The following is a 10,983-nucleotide window of genomic DNA, read 5'->3' as shown; positions in this document are numbered from 1 at the left end:
TTTCTTTCTTTCTTTCTTTCCTTTCTTCTTCTCTTCTTTCTTCTTCTTCTTCTTTCCTTGTCTTCTTTCTTTTCTTCTTTCTTTCTTTTTTTCTTTTTCTTTCTTCCTTTCTTTCCACTCACCTCCAGTTCCCTTTCGCAGCTGACGAGACGGAACATCTCCTTCCAGCGCCTGCGTTAATAACACCGTGTATCCCCGGGGAGATTAGGAACCTCTCTGTGTTCAGAGCCCCCTGGCTCATCAAAGGCCGAGGGCGCAGGGAGGGGACGGGCGGGATGTACACGGGTAACTCCAATTAAGACAAATGTCAGCTCCCTCTCCGCGGGCTGCGGGTGCTCTCGCCCCGCCGTGCGGCGGGGGCCTGGTGTGGGAGAGCAAGACTGTTTTTGCTGTAACTGTCAGGCTCTGGGAGAAGCAGCCAGAAGGAAGCAAAAGGAGAGCAGGAGCAGGAGGGCCGTCCTGGCACAGATACCCTCCCGGGCGCTGGGCGGCTCACAGGCCCCGCCTCCCCAGCATCATCCCTCAGGGCGCCGCTTTGGAAACACAGGGGGGCTGTGTGAGAAGCTTGCTCCAGGGACCCCCCAGGATCGGCCGTTGGTTTCTCTGAAGCTGCTCCAGGGCTCCCATCCGCTGGAGGGTAGAGCCCCTCCTATACAAAGGAGGGAGGATCCCTAGAAATGCAGAGTCTCAGGCCCACAGCCACTCCTCCCAGGGCAGAGCCTGCAGGTTAACAAGATCCCCAGTGACTGGGACACCCAGAAAAGGTGGAGAAGCTTGCAAATCTGGACTCTGAGGGAAGACGAAACTGCTGCAGCATCATGAGGACGGGGAGAGGCTGAACTGATGGGGGGGGGGGCTCGAGGCCTGGCCCTAGCCAGGACCTTCCAGATCGTCCTGGCCGGGCCATCCTGGCACCCAGTTTCCCAGTCTCTGGGGACAAGGATGGCCTCACGCGGGACCAGCAACTCCTGGAAATGGAGGTCGTGACGGTGATGGAGGTACAAAAAATTAGGCAGCGCGTATGAGGCGCTTAAGATGTCCCTGGACTATGCTAATGGCGTTATGTAAATTACTCACCTTTCACAGAAACGCTATTACTAATCCCCATTTACAAATGGGGAAATGGGGGCGCCTGGGTGGCGCAGTCGGTTAAGCGTCCGACTTCAGCCAGGTCACGATCTCGCGGTCCGTGAGTTCGAGCCCCGCGTCGGGCTCCGGGCTGATGGCTCAGAGCCTGGAGCCTGTTTCCGATTCTGTGTCTCCCTCTCTCTCTGCCCCTCCCCCGTTCATGCTCTGTCTCTCTCTGTCCCAAAAATAAATAAACGTTGAAAAAAAAAATTAAAAAAAAAAAAAAAACAAATGGGGAAATGGTGGCCCAGCGAGGCAAAATAAAATAGTTGACCCAGGCGCATACAGGTAGTAAAGGCTGGAGGGCACTGAAACCTATTGCTTAAGGATTGTGCATTCACCGAAGCTTTCCCAAAAGCAAAGAAGGCTTTCCTTTCCCTGGGCATCACGGGACTGCCTCCAAATGGTGGCGATACCACCCTAGAGGTAACCGAATTCACCCTATGACAAGCCAGAGAGCCGGGTCGCCCGCTCTCCAAGATCACCCGTGGCCTGTGACCCTGTTCACATCACTCACGTGACTGGCGGGCAAGGTTCTGTCCTGGCTCTGCTTCCTGTCATTCCCACAAAACTTCTTAGGTCGGGAGAGAATAACAGCGTGAGCTCTCTGAAAGCTACAGAAACGAAGCCATGGTCAACAGTGGACCGTGGAATCAAGAGCCCAGCGTTCAAATCCCAAGTCTGCTATTCCTTGTGGCCCCGGGCAGTTTATTTTACCTCCGTGGGCCTCGGTTTACACCTCTGTAAAATGGGAGTAATAAAAGCGTGCTTCCTAAATGTATTGAAAAGATAACCTATGGTTCGTTTAGAGGCTCTAGAACAACGTCCAGCGAGGAGCAGGCACTCAGTAAGGGGCAAGTGCTCTTTCCCCCGCCCTCCTCCTCCTCCTCCTCCTCCTCTCCCTCCTCCTCCTACTCCTCTGCAAATTCTTCCCTACAAGAGAACCCTGTGGATAAAGCAGAAAGGTTCTAGTACCACGGATATCAAAGAGGGATTAGCTTGAGCTCATGAGCCAGCGGGCTGTCCTGGGGCTCAGGGTGCCCACGGGTATGTGTGGGTTTGGAATGGGCATGGGGTTTTGGAAAGCCCTGTAATCAGTGGCCAACGGGCTAGCACAATACCAGAGAGTTGCCAAATTATCTGGAGACACAAATTCTTGGGGTTTTATTTAAACTACTTGCAATAGGCAGTACTCCTAGAATGTTATTTCCGTCTTTCTCTGCTGTCTTGACCAGCGTGCCCTGAGCCTCTTCGTGGCGGCTTGTAGTCACGACCCTCCAGTGTGCCGTGCGCCCCGCGTTGTGATCCAGGGTGCCCTCGGGGACCCTGGACCGGAGGCAGAGCCCCGCGCGGCCGCAGGTGGCCAAGAACCTATCTACCACGGCTGTGCCCTTGTTGTTCCGACAGCGAAGTCTTCTGTTAAAATGGAAACATCCGAGTGGGAAACACAGTAAGACACCGTGGCCCATGACCTTCGAGTGAGAACTGATTTCTTGGATTAACAGCTGGTATTTAGCCAAGGCCCCCGAGGTGGGGGTGGTCTCAGTTTAGGAAGCAATGAGAGGAGAGAAGGGCAGGAGTGGGCTTGGGGCTTCATCGGGTGTAGACAGGCAGGGATTCAGACCATCCCTGTGGATTTGGTTGTTTAGAAGGGGCCCCAGTTAGGGGGGCTGAGGAGTGAACTTCCCTTGTCATCACTGAGAACATTCTGGGATCCAGGGAAAGGAGTGCTGGTAAGCGGGTACAGACAGCAGAGGCTTCAACGCCGACTGAGGGCCATGAGGCCCTGCTTCCCACAAGAGAACATTCCCTTTGCTCAGCCCCACGCATGAGGCCCCCTCTTGCTCTGTAGAGCAGCCTGTATCTCTATCTCTATTTTTATCTATACACACAGCCTCTTTAAGCCAACAGTTCATATGAAGACATGGAAAGCATGTGCATTAAATCTGCAGATGACTCAAAGCTGGAGGGGATGAGAGAATTAAGGTTCAAGATGAGCTCGGCAGTCGAGAATGCTGGGTCGAAAGCAACCAGATGAAATTTAACATCAATAAATCTCACGTCTTGAATGCCGTTTCCAAAAAATCAGTTGCACAAGAACAGGACGGGGAGACCTGGCTTGACTGCAATTCACATAAAAAAGATGAGGAGGTTTGAGTCCGCCTCAAGTTCAACGTGAGCGAGCCAGCCGAGTGAGGAGGCAGCTTGGGGAGGGAAAGGAAGCGTCCAACAACATCCCAATGCTTCTGCTGCATTAACCCTTGGAGAGGGGGTGGGAGCGCGGATGGAGTGGGCCCGGGCGGGGGGGGGGGGGGGGAGGGTTGGTGTTGAATGGCCTTGTCAGAGAGAGTCAGACCCGCAAGGGCTGATACTTCCCGAGTACTCAGGACACAGAGGGGCGGACCCGTTTGCCCAAGTTCACACGGCCAGTGGGTGGTGGACCCATGCCCTTGATCGCTCCGCTCTGCTGCCTCTCTGTGAGACAACACCTTGTCTACTTTCTCTTCCCCATTTTACAGATGAGGAGACAGGACCGGAAGCGTGAGCACGATTTGTCCACACTGGCCCGGTGCGTGAACTGCAGACTCGGGCCCTCCTGGGAGCCTCTCTTCGGGACTCTTTTCCTCCACTGTGCTGGGCGGCTGCCAGCCCGTCAGGGTGGCTGAATGCTTACCCTTAAGGAACCAAAGCCCGTGTCGAATTTTGTGTGGCGCTTATCGCACGAGGGGATCCACCCTGCTCTGCCTAGCAGACAGTGAAATGCTCCGGAGTTAGCTTTTTCTTTGTCACCCCCAGTCACGTTCAAGGTTAACAATTGCCACGCCTAATTGAACCACAGCGGGTTATTTACCCTGGAGAGAACGTGAGACCCTGTATCGAGTGTCCCTGTTTATGTTTTTTTTTTTTTTTTAATTCTTTTCCACTGAAACTGCTCATGGCCACACCCCCGGCCTCTATTTCTTTCTAAATTGCCATGATTCACCAGGCTTTCACGTTAAACGGGACCTAAGTTGAGTGTCTGCCATGTGCCAGGCGCAGCACTGGGGCCGGTCACACAGGTCACCTTCGCTGAACTTCACGACAGCACTGCGAGGTAGCTTATGATTTTGTGCATCTCACAGCTTCATAGGGCCACCGATCATACTGCTTGGCCTGTCTTGCGGGACATAGAAACTGGCATTTAAAACCTGGACAGTCTCAGGGGCATCCGGGTGGCTCAGGAGGTGGAGCGTCCAAAAGGTTTCAAATCAGTTTCCCGGGGACCAAAGACTTCCTGGTAGAAACAAATGCAAAGGGAGAGTAACCACTCCGGCCCATTCTCTCCCCTCTGCTTCAGGCTCCTGGAAGACTTGCTTTGTTGATTTCCTTAGTTTCGGTTCCGTGTCAGAGGCCAAGTTCACAGAAATGTGAAACAAGGAGAGGAATACCTACTTCCTAGGGTGGTGCCGAGCACGGAGTGTTTAGAAAGAACACGAACAGTGCCCAGTGTGACAGGAGTTCAAGAAAGTCGTATTCCTTCCCTTTTACCTTGATTGCACTGCCTGGTGAGCTCAGCTGAGGTTTAGGGATGAGAAGTGAGTGGCACGGGGCTCCGATCGGTAAGAAACTCAGCTGTCGCGTGCTGCAGTAGATGTGGGGGCTCGTGTTCGGAGAGGGGCGTCAATCAGCTAGAGCGTGTGGCCATGATGAAGGGAGGTGACCTCAGCGGCCAGGGGCCCACGAGGGAGGTCCCCCAAGAAATGAACAAAGGAACCAAGGAAGAAGAGAGAGTGGAAGGCAGACAGGGGAGCTGACTCCCAGCCTTCAAAAGGCTGACATGGGAAGTAAGATACTCAATCCTCGAGGCCCATCCAAGAGAGGGGGCAGGGACCACTGGGGGGCTCCATCGGTTACGAGTCCGACTCTCGGTTTCGGCCCAGGTCACGATCTCACGTGTGTGAGTTCAAGCCCCGCATCGGGCTCGGTGCTGACCGCGCAGAGCCTGCTGGGGATTCTCTCTCTCTCCCTCTCTGTCTGCCCCTCCCCTGCTCGCGCTCTCTCTGTCTCTTTCTCTAAATAAATAAATAAACTCTAACAAACAAAAAAGAGGGGGCAAGGTTCCTGGGAGGCAACTCTGGCTGGCTGTTAGGACTTCGCAACGAGCAGATCGACGAAGGGAGCCTTCTCAGAGGGTGGTGGCCTTTCTTCCCGTCGCGGGAGGCATGCGAGGAGACTCCGGGTGACCATCTGCCGGGAGATTCTGCAAAGAGCATCCCTACAGCGTCTGCGACGCCGGGCTAGATGAGCACTCGGCTGTCTCCCAACCCTGGGACCCTCCAGCAGACATTGGCTTTCTTCCCTACAACTGTAAATATTTGTGCATTCCCAAGTTATAAAGTGGAGCTCTTGGCTTGCAAAGGTCAGGACGAAAGGCTTGTTTGGGGAACAGTTTGCTGAGTGTTTCTTTAGGCTGTGTTTCCAAGACTTCTTGTCATCTGTGTTTGGAGTGGACACAAGCTGCAAGATAATTTTTTCCCCCCCGTAGGGGAAGAATTGTTCACTAGGAACGGACGCAAGTGGAGATCATTCCAGAATGCGGAAGCAGACCCGAAAGGCAAGGACGCTTCTTCTATGTGGCTGCAGTGTGTCAGATCAGCAGACGGGCTCCCCCACCCTACCTCTCCTGGTGTAGGTTCAGGGGTCTTTTGTCCCAGTGCGTAGGGCTTCCTGGTGGGAGCTGGAGGGAGACGACCCCTGTTTATGGCAATGGAGGTGGGCGGGAAGGGTTGTGTTCAGTCTGGCTTTGATGTTCGTAGCTGGGTGCCACTGAGTTTCAGCTTCTTCCCTAGGAGCCGGTGCAGGGGTGGAGGGGTATCGTAGCATCCTTTGTATCACTGTCTCTTTTTCTCACATTCTGCTCCTCTGCCCTGTGGTCCTCCCCCTAAACACGCAGATCTGAGTTGGTCACTTTTCCGTACCTCTCTGCCGCCCATAAACCTGCCCTATTTTCTCACAAGTGTGCCCTTCCCCACATGCTGTTCCCTTGGCCTGGATGGAATATTCTTTCCTTCTCTAGGCTTCAGCTTCCTTCTGCAAATGGGGGTAAAAATAATACCTGTCTCAGAAGGCTGCTCTGGGGATTCAACGAGTTCATGCAGGTAGAACCTTTAGAATAACACCTGGCGTCTCAGGCTAGGTGCTTCTGTTATAATTTTCTTTTTTTTTTTTTTTTTTATTAAATTTTTTTTTTCAACGTTTATTTATTTTTGGGACAGAGAGAGACAGAGCATGAACGGGGGAGGGGCAGAGAGAGAGGGAGACACAGAATCGGAAACAGGCTCCAGGCTCCGAGCCATCAGCCCAGAGCCCGACGCGGGGCTCGAACTCACGGACCGCGAGATCGTGACCTGGCTGAAGTCGGACGCTTAACCGACTGCGCCACCCAGGCGCCCCTGTTATAATTTTCATATGACGGCCAACCCCTATTCATCCTGCGAGACCCTGGGTCACCCGCTCCGTGAAGCCTCCCGTGTCCTTTCCAGACAAAGTTTTGTTTCTCGTTGGTTTTCAGGTTTTTTTTTCTGTTTACTTTGGGGTTCTACGACATTTACACACTGATTTCTCGGGATATTTTTTGTTATCAGCCTACATACGGGTCTCTCCCATGAGACCGGTGGGGTGGGGGGATCTCTGGAGCGGGCAGAGGCAGGTCGTATCCAAGTCTATACTTACCAGCTACTCCGGTGTCTGGCACCTGGTGAGGCCTTCCAAAAACTGTTGCTGCCCAAATGAATGGAAGGATGAAGAAATTAGAAAAACGGCCTGGTGGTCCTGAGAACTGACCCTGGGGGTGCTTATGAAGATACCGTTTCGACCTCAAGAGTCCCTACGCCTCTCTGCACCCCGCGCCTGTCTCCCCTTCTTCTCCACACTGTTGGACAGACATCTCTCTTTCCCACTTCCCTAAAACGTCTTGGATTTGGAAAATAGCAACCGTTTAGGAAAATGGGTAATGACCAAGGGCTCAATCACGGAAAGCGTGTAACTCCTGGAGTCCTAGTGAAATGTCAAGGATTTGATTAGAGCAAGCCCAGTCCCTGGTGACCTGAAGAAAATATGATCTGTTTGTCCTAGAGGGGGGGAAGAAGGATCACTCTTTATTTACAAACCCGCCCGCCTAATCCCCTCTGACAATATGGGAAGTCATGCTGCGCGGCTGGAGCATTATTTCAGGGCTCCCTTAAGGAAGAACTATCTTCTACTCAATTAAAGCAAAGCCTGAACTTGCTCTGACCCCATCATTGCTCGGCCAGGAAAGCAGTCTTGGCTCCTTCCAGCGGGGTGGTTGCCCGGGCTCTGGGCCGGGTTCTTTTTCATCAGGACGTCTCGAGCATTTATTGGGGTGGAAACCATCCCTCTGCAGTTCCCTTCGGCCTGGCCCGGGCTTGGGTGCTAGGAGAGGAAGAGGGCGCCGAAAAATGAAATGGATGATGTATCCCAGCACCGCAAGCCCTCCCCCGGGGGGGCCACCTCTGCCCGCCCAGTTCTGGGTGGGCCCCAAAGTCAGAATGGATGAGCGGCCCCCCAGGAGCCCCCACCAGGCCCCTAAAAGGCTTTTAAGCCCCCATCTGTCTCCAGGGAGAACTCCGCTTCCCCTGTCCTGTTCTATGTAGGTCAGCGCCTCCAACTCAGGACCTGCCTGCAAAGTCCAGCCTCCGTCTGCAGGAACGAGCCGCACCGTTATTTAGTGGAGACCAGACCAAGACGCATGATCTCACTGGAAAAGCACACACTCGGAGAATCTCACCTCCCCCTCTCCCAAGCTGCACCGACTCCTGGGGAATCCGGAGGGAGAGGGCTTGGCCAGGCTGACTATATATAGCAAGGGGACATTAGCTGGAATCTTCCGTATAGGAAAGTGTAATTTTCTTTCTGCTCTTCTCAATTACAAAATAACAAGACTGCTAAAAATCCAATAGTATGAATGTCAATATTGGCGGGGACAGCCACAGGAAATTTAATTGCACAATGGGTGCCAGTTGAAGACGGTATGTGCTCTTTCTCGGCTTTTCTTAATTCTAATTAGGAATTTACTGATCTTACAGACTCACACACAGAGGCTTGTCACCAGGCCAGGAATGGGTCCTAACAACGTTGGCTTCCTTTTCTGAGTCCCTGGCCTTTCCTTCGCCCCAAACGTCATCTCCGATTGGGGCTTGTAGCTGGTTGCGAACATCAGCTCTCCAGTTTCTTTGCCGTGTCAGAGGACCAGATGTTTTTTATTTGAGAGCAAATTGACACATTAAATTACACTGTGCAAACATTAAAGCCAGCCGCGGGTAAACAGGCCGAGATTCATTGAATTTTACGGGTCACAATAATGTTTATGTAATTTAACAAATTCCTGCCCCGCTGCTGAGTCTCTCCAAGAAGTATTAATTTAAGAAAGATGCGACCTGCCCAGAAGTTCCCCATCGCCCTCCACCCCCCACCTCTGCCTCTCGGAATTCGAGATCGGGGCATGAGCACGCCCCGCACGGAGCAAGGAACCACGGCTAGGTCTCTCTTGGTCCTCAAGACGTCTCCTAGCTGTCCACAGATACTTAGGAGATGCTCTTTTGGCCCTGGACGTCCCTTGGGGTTGCCTGTCTAGGATCCATCCGCTCCTTCTGTTGATAACAGCCCTGGGATTTTTCTCTAAGAAGCACCATTGCATTCCCAGGTTCCAAGGTCCCTTTCCAGGCAGAATCCACTCCACGGCCCTGCCGCGGGGCCCTTGATCCAGGCCTGGCCAATCAGAGCATTTCATCCATCCCCTGGCTGGTGATTGGGTCAGCCACGGGAACGTGATCAAACCCAGGCCAAAGAGCATCGGCCCCAGGACTTCTGCAGAAGCAGGCAGAACGAGGAGCTGCGGTCACCCTGGTCCTGTCGAGTGGCAACCGGGAAGCAGGGAGCTGCTGGGTCCCGTTTGCCCCCAGTTGGGAAAGGGCTACCTGGGAATTAGGCCAACACAGAAGGAGGCAAAAATGGAGAAGGGCACGTTCCCATGAGGTTTTCTGAGCCCCGGGATCAAGCTTACACGGGGGCTTTTTGGTTAGGTGAGTTGATAAATGCACCGGCTCGGTTAAGTCAGGTTGAGTCGAATTTTGGACACTTGCACAAAAGTGCAAGAGATTACCCCACAGCGCTCTGTAGGGACCAGGTGCCCCCTCCCCGCCCCCCACCATTTTCTACAACGCTGGCCTCGGCCCCCACGGGTGCGAATCTCTGATTCGCTACTGCTTTCCTTAGGCTCCCTCCGCCCTCCGTTCCAGCCATCTTGTTCGTTCCTAAACATGGCCTGCTTTTCTCTCCTCCCTGCCTTCTCTTATTTTCCTCTTACTGTCTGCAGTGCCCTTCGCCTCCTCTATCTGTCCATCCTTCCAGGCCAGGCTTAATTCCGCTCCCCGCAAGGAAGCCCCCGCCTCTGAGCTCCCAGATGTGCCGACTGGTATTGCTTTTTGTAGCATATGGTTGTTTCTTCCCTTCTGTGTCTTTAGAGCCTAAAAACTTCCTGGTACAGTGCTGGGCACATGGAATCATAGGTTGTTAGTATTTGAAAGTGTGGTAGAGGTTTTAAAGATCACCCTGCCCTCACAATCTACAGATGAAGAAACCGAGGCCCAGAGAGGTGAATTGACTTGCCCAAGGTCACACGGCTAGTTTATGGCCAGACCCGAAATGAAATTCCAGCTGAATGTTCCTTCCGCAACAGCAAGCGCCATCCATTTGGTTGATTTATTTTCCAGTTAAGCATATGGACAGCCTGAATTGGGTTGGCATCTTACCACCTACTAATGGTACTGAGTCAGCAATGAGAAGAAAGAACGACGAACTTTTTTTACCCAATCGAAAGATCTGGTCGCAACTTCCAGCTGGGCTGTGTGACCTTGGACCAGTCCTTTCACATCTCTTGCTGCATGCCACAGCTCCATTTTCGCAACTGCAAAAATGAGGTCTCTCGACTTGGGTCCGAGGGCACGTCTTATTTGTGAAGCGTCTTCCACTGATCGGTGGGGTTGCCCGCAGTGCTGTCTGGGAAGGATCTGAAGGGGCATCTGGGCTCGGGAGGAGGGAAGGCTATGACCTCTTAGCACGGGTCAGGAGCAACGGTCAGGGCGTGTGAGCGGGCACACCAGAGTTTCGAGTTCCCTTCCTATTCCGTCATTCTAGGTCATTTCGGTCCTGGTGACAGCGCAAATACAGAGCCCATGCATCCCTCTTCAGGACCTCCGTTGTCATGTTCTGTCACCTGTGGCCTGCCCACTGTGTGTAGCCTTCATGATACCCTGAAACTTCTGGACTCAGGAACCCACCCACACCTCCCCCCTTCCCCCCCGCCACAAAATTCACTCGGGCCCTACCCTGGATCCGCTGACCAACTGAAATTTGGGGTGAACTTGGTGGATCTAGCGTGGGTTGGGTCAAGTGCCAGAGAGAGACATGAAGTCGTGGAGAAAAGCTGATGGTCGGGGAACTCGGGGGGAGGTGAGAAACCTGCTTCCAGGTTTACGGTGTTTAGCATGTGGGAACAGACATCCTCCAGACACCTAAGGGGAAACAGGGACCTGGGGCCAAAACAACAACAACAACAACAACAACAAAAACCCCACAACTGTGGTGTGGGCTCCCCTGGAGGGCCAGGGGCATGGCTTTTCACTACGAGCCCTTTCTGCCTCACTTTACCCATCTTTCAAGCAGAGAGCACAGTCCTGGTGCTTCCTGCAAGGTTGTTGAAATAATCCACTGAAATAATCTCTATAAAGCGCCTGGGACACAAGGCCTGGTAGTACTTCCCTCCCCTGGTGCGAACTCCAGTCCCCTCCGGTCTAG

Source organism: Lynx canadensis, chromosome B3 (assembly GCF_007474595.2).
Source record: "Lynx canadensis isolate LIC74 chromosome B3, mLynCan4.pri.v2, whole genome shotgun sequence".
Taxonomy (NCBI): domain Eukaryota; kingdom Metazoa; phylum Chordata; class Mammalia; order Carnivora; family Felidae; genus Lynx; species Lynx canadensis.
This window is presented reverse-complemented; position numbering follows the sequence as displayed.